This window comes from Parasteatoda tepidariorum, chromosome 7 (assembly GCF_043381705.1).
Source record: "Parasteatoda tepidariorum isolate YZ-2023 chromosome 7, CAS_Ptep_4.0, whole genome shotgun sequence".
Taxonomy (NCBI): domain Eukaryota; kingdom Metazoa; phylum Arthropoda; class Arachnida; order Araneae; family Theridiidae; genus Parasteatoda; species Parasteatoda tepidariorum.
In genome coordinates, this window is record NC_092210.1 from 85,053,907 (window position 1) to 85,063,056 (window position 9,150).

A 9,150-nucleotide genomic window follows, 5' to 3' on the forward strand; every position below is an offset into this window, starting at 1 on the left:
TAAAAAATGCAAAACGACAAGTAAATTTAACTAAATGCATGATTTCTATCCAATGCTCTAAAGTACAATGAAAAACTAAAAAAAATTTTCCGCATTTTTTCTCGGATTGTATAATTACATTTTATTGTTACTTTTACCATAACGATTCGGTAAAAATTATCTATTATTTTGGTAGTCCCATAAAGCCAGAAACATGCTAAATTTTACCGTAATCTGGCAGTTTTAACTATACATATTTTCTTAGTGCTCAAGTATTTAAAAAGAAAGAAGCAAACGTCTCATAAAATCTATTATTTTTGATAAAATCAAGTAAATAAATATTAAAGTTGCTCGTTTGCTTTGACAAATTTTAACTGTATTTCGAATTCTTGTAATATGGCATTATGTGGAGAAAAAAACAAAAGATTAGAAACATTCCTTTGGATTTAAATTTGTTAAAAATCTGCCGTACCTCCTTTATAATACTTATAACTTTATAGTATTGCAGTTGTAAATTAAAAAGAATACAAAAGTTTCCAGAAAAGTTTCCATTGATAATAAATAACTAAGACAGTAAAATAACTAAGATAGGATAAATATAATTAAAAAAAATTGAAATAAGTATTGAAATAATAACTAAGTACTGTGAAACTCTCGAGATCAAATAAGGGTAAAAATCATCGGCATTTAGGGTTCCAGTACATTTTATCGTAAAACCCATTTCTACCTTAAGTTTAACCGTAGTTCTTCATATATATTAAAGTAATATTTGCTGTAAAAATCACTGCATCAGTGCAATTAAATAAATATTACTTTAAAGATTACGGTATAAAATGTTACGTTGAAAATGGATTTTACGGATGCAGCGGATAGTGACAGTTTTCATCGGAATTTTTAGTAGTACAAAAATATTTTATGATTAAACAAATTTTAAAGGATTTTCCAATAGTTATACAATATTTAAATTTTTCTGGTATTACTTTAGTAAAACTATAGGGAATAAAGAAACTGTTAAAAAATTTATGTAAGTATAAGCTGTGTTGAAAAAAGGGCAAATTTTCAACAATAATATTATTTCTCAAAAGAAAATTTTTAAAGCAATAACACTTATTACAATGATGATAGCATTTAAAAAATCATTTTTTACATTGCATGAACATGGATGATAAGGAAATAGTAAGACTATTTTAAACAAAAGAAAAGATTTTCGCTATTAGAGAAATGCATGTTTTCTTTTTAAGTAAAAAAAATCAAGTTGGTCAAGTTGTTTCCATTTAAAAGGTGAAGGTGGTGCTCATTTTATGAAGGGCATAATTCAATAAAACTAAAAATCAAATAGTGTTCAAGTTTATTTTTTTTTATTACTTCGAAAGAATTTCTTTCTAAGTGACTATTGTTTGAAAATCAATATTTCATAAGAATCAAACGCGTCACAAAATTCTAAAATTTCTTTGAATTGAAATTTCGATCAATAGTGAAGAGAAATAATTATTCAAGTAATTTCAGCTGTTTAAAAAGAAAATATTTCATTTTTAAAGTGATTATTGCTTCAGTATTCAAATACTGTGCGCCTAACAATTTAAATAGTACCAGATTATAGTGAATATTCGATTTAAGATAAAAGCTTTTATAAATAATGAGGTTGCAAAAAATTATTTTTTTAGTACAAAATTTGAATTGAATAAAAAAACTTAGTCTAGACAGTGGACAAATTTTCACAACAGATATCCCATTATTTTTTCTTTTATTTAATGGATTTCAACCTATTTGTTCCTAACATCCTTTTAAAATGATGGTTTCTGTTTTTTAAAGAAAAAAAATGCCATCTTAATTTTTTCATTCAAAGCGGATTTATTTTGCAAATATAAGATCTTATTGTCTACAATAATATATTAATAATATAAACATGTGTTCGATTCTAAAATCAAAGAATAGTGTTTTTTTTTTTTAAATTTTGTTAGGTATTTTAGATATTTTGTAAGGTAAATTTTTGTATATTTAGGGTGGTACATAATAGAAAAAAGTATTCACTTAGTATAGAAAAATATGTATCACCTTTTTTCTGCCGCTGTCTGCAAAAAGAGGACAACTATGCGTGCCCCTTCAAACTTTTGAAACATTCTTAAAAATTCTAGAGCAGCGAAAAATATTATTTATAAACTGAATTTTCTTGTGAGTAGCTCATTTTTGTTTTCTTGTTTAATTCTAAGTGGGGAAAATTAAAAAATAATAATGTAATGTATGAAACAAATGTATAAAATTGAATGGAATTTATTGATGATAACCATTTTTAAGTATTCAATCAAGAACACTGTTAGAAATATTTCAGAAAAAAAAGATTAAATAAAAATTTATTTCATTGCTATTTTACCATATTAAACCAAAAAAGTTAAATAACCGTATAAAAGATTGTATTCAAACTATTAACTGTGAGAAAAATCGTGTGTTGACTGTTTTCACGTAATACAATTTGACAACCAAAATTTTATCCACACCTACTGGTCCCATAGTCAATGAGAATCAAATGTACATTTTGGAAGCTAAGCCCTAGTGATGCAGATTGAGAATTCATATTCGTATTTTCTTTCGTATTTTGGCTAACTTAACAGCTGCGGCCTAATAAGTGTATGTTTAACTAGTGTTTTTAGTATATGTTTAACTATAGTTGAAAGTGTTTGTTTAACTGCTTTAATGGTTGTGATATGAAGCAACTTAGTTCCTTGTATGTGGTTAAATGTATTAGCCGAGAATTCCTTTCTGTCGATCTCATAAATGGCTGAAAGGAGGTTCAAATCCTAGAGTTGACACCACAGCAATACATCCATTCTATTAATGCGCGAGATGTTTTCAATGTCCTGCACTCCTGAATTGTAGATTTTAGATTAGTATTGTAGGAAGATCTCATCCACATACATGAGGCGGCACCAAAGAGCTGCTTAACACAAAAAAGTCTATAAGCCAGATATTGACTATTCTAGTATCAGGTATTTAATGATTTTCAGGCCGCCTTATTCTAAATGACTGCACGTCTGTCCATTTGTTTGAAACAAATATTTTGTGCTATGAGTTAGCCGTGATTTCATTTTCATCGACTTGATCACACAGAGTTAATCTGATCGACGAAATTTGGAAAAGAGAAGATATTAACCAGATGAATTGGACAGTCAGATCTCATGACCTCAAACCTATGAAACACTTATGATTCGCTTTATGAGGGATAATTGGAGGTCACAATTCCACATGTAAATCATCTGAGCTGAATGATTTGGACAAGTTGTCACGGGATCTTCTAAACTGCTTTATTTCGAAAATGGAATCTCTTCATGAGAGCTAGTATGCCAGTGTAAATGACGGCTATATTTTTATTAATCCATTTATTTTCCTAAATTCTGCTTTCGATACGAGTTACAGATGATCATCTATATCTATTGCAAGTATTAATGAAATATTAAAAATTTATTTTCTATCATAACAATTGCTTATACGTATGGAAAGTTTATATTTTAAATTATCAGGCAGAAATGCTAAGATAAAAACACCTTCTGCATATGAAATACTCTTATAAGAAATGTATAAATGATTTCGAAGCAGTCACTTTTTGAACTTTTAGTGATAAAATTTTTATGGAAAATTTGAGAATGCGTCAAATTAATTGATGTTAATGTACTTAAAATTTAAAAAAAAACTGAAACAGTGTTTACAGCTTCATTAGAAAAAGAAAATTAAAAACCAAGCAAACACAGAAGAATAAAGTGTCCCCCGGATTCTTTTATTTCATGTAACATTCGCTACAGAATGATGGTATCAAACGCAAATGAAATTTAGAAAAAATGAGTACCTGAATAATTGCCTTGTATAAGAGCTGAAAATAAACACGTTTAATCAAGCAAAGACGATGAAAGCTGTTCAATAAATTGAAGAAAAATAAATAGTTAAACAATTATTTATAATTTTAAATTTTTTACGTGTTGTTTACTAGAAATAATGTCAATATTTGGAAAAAAATAAGAAAAACCAAAATTTATAATGTCTCGAATTATTTTTCTGTAATTTTCGCATAAAATAAATTCAAACTTAAACAAATAATGTTTACATTCTATTAAAAAAGAAACGTTGCATACACTATTTTATAGCTCAGCATCGCTCTTAAACTAACAAAAATGTAGATAAAATTAAAACTAAATATGTTCTTTATATTACAAGTTCATTTGAAAGTTTTTTTTATAAATATAATTATATATAATCAGTCATTAATATCAACAAGGCTACTATAGAGGTTTCTTATTTAATTATGGATATATTACTTTCCACAAAACTGATTTCTGATAACACATAGGTTGTACATTTGGATTTCATTTTAGGTGGCTCCCTGTTATCTGAAAAATAAATAATTATTTTTGTAATTTATTCTTAGTTTTAAAACTAACATCTTATACTACACACAACATATGGTACATATGGTTTTTTTTAGTATTTAAAACGTAACATAACACTTTAACGATTTAGAAATGTTAAGCTTTTTTCGGTTAAAATAATTTTAGCTTCCCCGGTAAAAGAAAATCTTACTGTTTTAAAACATCATTATAAAGTTCAAAAAACTATAATTATCACTAATTGAGTTTTATTTCTAACTAAATCTACGAACTAGATACGATAATGTTAGATGATGCATATTGACTCGATTTATCCGCGCAAATAATTACTTACTGTCAAAACAATTAAAAATAAGAGAAAAAAAGTTAAAATTTTAATTTATAAGTCTTGCTATACTGCAACATAATTCATTTTATATGTATTGAAAAAAAATCCCAATTTGAGAAAAAAGTTAGATTGATAATTTATCTCGATAAATAAAATTAAAACTTCATTAAAACGATGTATAATTTGTGTATCTAAAGTTTTAAATTCTAAATTCTTCCGTCCATAAATAAGTCAAAATATAAGCAAAAATTTTCTGAAACAATTATTTATGTAATGAAGTGAATAAATAATTGGCATAAAGTGAATTTTATAAGAAAGAAATTTTCAATTTAGAATTATTTCGTGAGTAAGGAATGTGACGATTAAAAATAACGCTATTGCGATCCTCGTTCAAATTTCAATCTTTCATGGTTTGATTAAAGTATATCCCAGATTGCAAATACTCATTTAACATTTTGAGAGTTGCAAATTCCTAAGCCAACAAAACAAAAATTTCTTTCAATTAGTAAAAGAATGTTATGTTCTTAGTTTGCGTGAATAGTTTCAGAACACAAATTAATAGCATGTTCATTAAGTAAATTAGTGACTACATTTTAGTAATTTTAGCTCTGGAAAATCTGTTTATTAGGTCAATCAGTTTATTTTAACAGAATATCTTTTTTGGCTGACTTTATGCATTGATACGCAGTTATTATGAAATTTGACAGTGTTACCAAGAATCTACCTTTTTGAAGAATAAGTAGCTTTGGTACAGGCTCTAACTTGCAAAAGAATATTCAGTTTTCTGTCCATCTATTTCGTGACTTCTTTCGTGTTTACAGGAGGTGGACAAAATAATGGAAACACTTCTATACGGGCGCATTTTTTGATCTTTCTAAAAAAAAATACTTAAAGAATCTTTTTATAAATTTATAAGTGTTTTAGAATATGCGATTTTTTATACTTACCAATGCATTTTAAAGCTTTTAGTGGTGTGGGGGTTGTTTACGTGTTTTTTTAAACGAAAGAACATGTAAGGGGATTTCCACAAATTGTATTTTCAACTATTAAGCAAGATTTATTAAAAATGATACCGGATTTGATGGGGATCATCTCCCATAAGAGTATCTTTTTGTTAACGTGTTTTCTTTTCTTATACAATCCTATTTTGGAGTATGAATGTTTATTGTGAGGTATTCTAATTTGTAATTGAATTTTGTCTTACGATACAAAATAATGTTTTTAGAAATCCTCTTATTAGTTTGAATTTCGATTAAAAAATACAAAACTAATTAGAAAATGGCTTGAAATTTTTTAAATTTTTAAGATATTTCAATCAGACATTTTTCAGTTGCCAAATATGTTTCACTACGAAATTAAAGAAATTTTTTTTTTTACTTTTTTCTGCTCATGGCAGTATAAAAGAACTAATTTAATTAATAATATATTTCACAGTTTTCAACAATCATTTTTTCAAATTTCAAAGCAAACTTTTGTTTCAAATATTTTAATTGCTCTAAAAATTTTGTTCAATTTTACTGAATATTTTTAAAGCTTTAGAAAAAAAGAGTAACACACACAAAAATAGATTTTTTTAAGAAAAAGTCAATTTCTCCTTTAATATTTAAGTTAGACTTACGAAATTTTGTGCCATTATTGCATATAATAACTAAAATAATTATTACAAGTCATAAATGTCTTGCTAAATTTTTTGCCATAGGACTTTCAAAAATAATATTTTCCGTTCGTAATTTATTGTCAGTCCTCAAACCTCTAAAAGCTTTAATAATTCATTGATAAGTAAGAGAAATCGCATGATTTCAGCGCTTAAGTGGAAGTTATAANCTTTTAGGTTAATGATACGTGGCTAAATTATGTGCAAAACAGGCAATTCATGTTTCTTTCTCTATTATAATTTTTTTTTTCTTAAATAAATATTTATTTTCGAAATTTATTTATAGTCAACTTCTTTAAATTATCCAGCATAATATTACCTTGCGCACATCCATTTTCGGGCCCATCCTTGGTAACTAACAAATCAAATGCACTTCAGTAATGCAGTAAGAACGCACTTTTAAACAAAACTCTCCTAGTTACGCCTCTATCTCAATTTGCGCTTTTGTTTTCATATTTTGCAAACTGGCAATCATGTTACGAAAATATTTTAAATCATTCTTGAAAAATTTCTTAACTATTGCCTAATTATAGGAAAAAGGTCTTATCTATTGACTAATTATATTATCTATTATTAAAAATTATCATATTCAATTGCCCATTCTTAACAAACAACATCCTATAGACAGCGCCAAATTAACAGCTCTTTTTTTTTACACACATATATATATATGTTTAAAATAATTCTACATTGTGGCTATCGTATTTTTAACAATTGAAACAACGAAACAATACAGGATCTTTGAAATAATAATATAAATAAATAGATATATGAATTCTAATCTGCTTTGCAGAGTCATATTAGAGTCATTAGCACTATCGCAAATTTTGTCATCATTTTAAAGTAATAATAACAAAATTATCTTGCACTAATATTTCATATATTAAGTAAACTGATATTAAATGATTATATTTGCCAAGAGTTCACTTAAATATCCAATAAAATGATTTTTTTTACCTGTCCATACTCCTGCGCATTGACGTTTTGAAAAATTCCTGAATATACGGGTACATTAAGTGTATTGATATGAGTAATGGATAAGGATGCAATCTTCAGAACAAAGGCACTCAAAAACATTAATTCAATCATTTTTCTGTCTGCTCAATTACCTTCTGGTTATAGTCAAGAAGAGTCTTACTGGAAACTCTTTATTTGCTATTTATCTTCAAAAACAAAATTTTTCTGAAGCTAAATAAAACAGCCCGAAATAAATTGTTTACTCACATTTATACGATTATTTTCTACAGTTGACTAGAAACCACAAGAATGGGCTATTAAGAACTGTCACCGGTTTCATTTCTCTTAATGACTTGAAACGAAATCGAATAAAATCATTTTAAAAGTTTTAACAATCTAAGATATATTTAACGGTTTACTGATATCATTGTATTATGGGAAAGTGGTCGGGTTACCTGGAAAATGATTACATACAGATAGTTTTGGATTTTAGATAAGTTGTTTGTATTGAGCCTCTTATCAAAAATCTATTCTTTTTGATGAGAAGAAGTTATTTGTATTGAGAACATAATCCAGCTTACATAAATGTTAAATACTTAGAGAATGAAAAAAAATTACCTATAAAAAATGCTTTACTAGTGTTTGTAGAGCACAAAATTTTCTGTAAGTTACTCAATCAGCACTTTTACTAATCCTAAGTTTAATGTACAAAGGTTGTGAAACTTATAGTACCATATGCATAGCTTTCCTCATCTTAATGGTTTGTTTTGGCAATTTGAAATTTAAATCAGTAACACTTTTTACATTTTTTAAAAATTTATAGTTTTATTTATTTAAATAATTTTATTTATAATTTTTATCCTTTTTTTATTTTAGTTTTATTTATTTTAGTGTATCTTCGCAACAAAATACGGTAGCAACTACTTAAACCAAAAGTGGTGTAGTGAAAAATCACTGATAATTCCTTGATTTTCACTGTAATAAGTATCGAAAGTGCTTATTTTTAGTACATTTGTTGCAAAGCTATTGATCCATTTTTTGTGTTCAATAACATTACAATTTACAATAGCTAAAAAGCATGATATGCAATTACAGCAGAAATAACAATTGTTTTTCAATTATATTAACAATGAACCTAAATTACACCAAATTCGAAATCATCTTGCTACATAACGTTTTAGAAAAATGTTAATTGAGCAAAAGTATAAAAGAAGAAATCTGGTTTGCTCAATATCAGAATTAATCAAACAATTGTTAAAAAAATACATAAATAATGAAATAAATTGCTTTATATCAGGTATTTAAAAAAAATAAAATCAGTATTCTTCATGAGAAAATGATATATTTTGATGTAATTTTAATGATGTAATTTAAAAAAAAATATCTAAAAACATAAACAGAATTCAACTTTTTACATGAAAATGCTATTATTATTTCAGATTTGTTCACCAAGAAATGTTATCTTATGAATAATACGTATCGAATCAAAACGTAGCTGAAAATAATTCTTTCGCCCCTTCCTTGTAGCACAACAATTGGCAATAATTGCGCATATTCTAATAACAAGTGAATTTAAAAGAACGTAGTTGCTGCATGTGAATCAATGTAATTTGTTTAATCAATTTAGAACTTCACAAACGTGCACCGTATTTCTTTTTCTAATTTAGATGCCAAGCTTCCTCCTTTTTTTCCACACACGACAAATGTTCAAAATTTGTCCATACAAAAGCGAGAATATTTGTTCTCTAAAGACAGCCAAAGATACTCAGCTCCAACATGTAGCCCCCAAAAGAAATTTCAAACATTTGCCAGCGACATATATATATATATATATAATCCTAGTAATATTGATTGATATT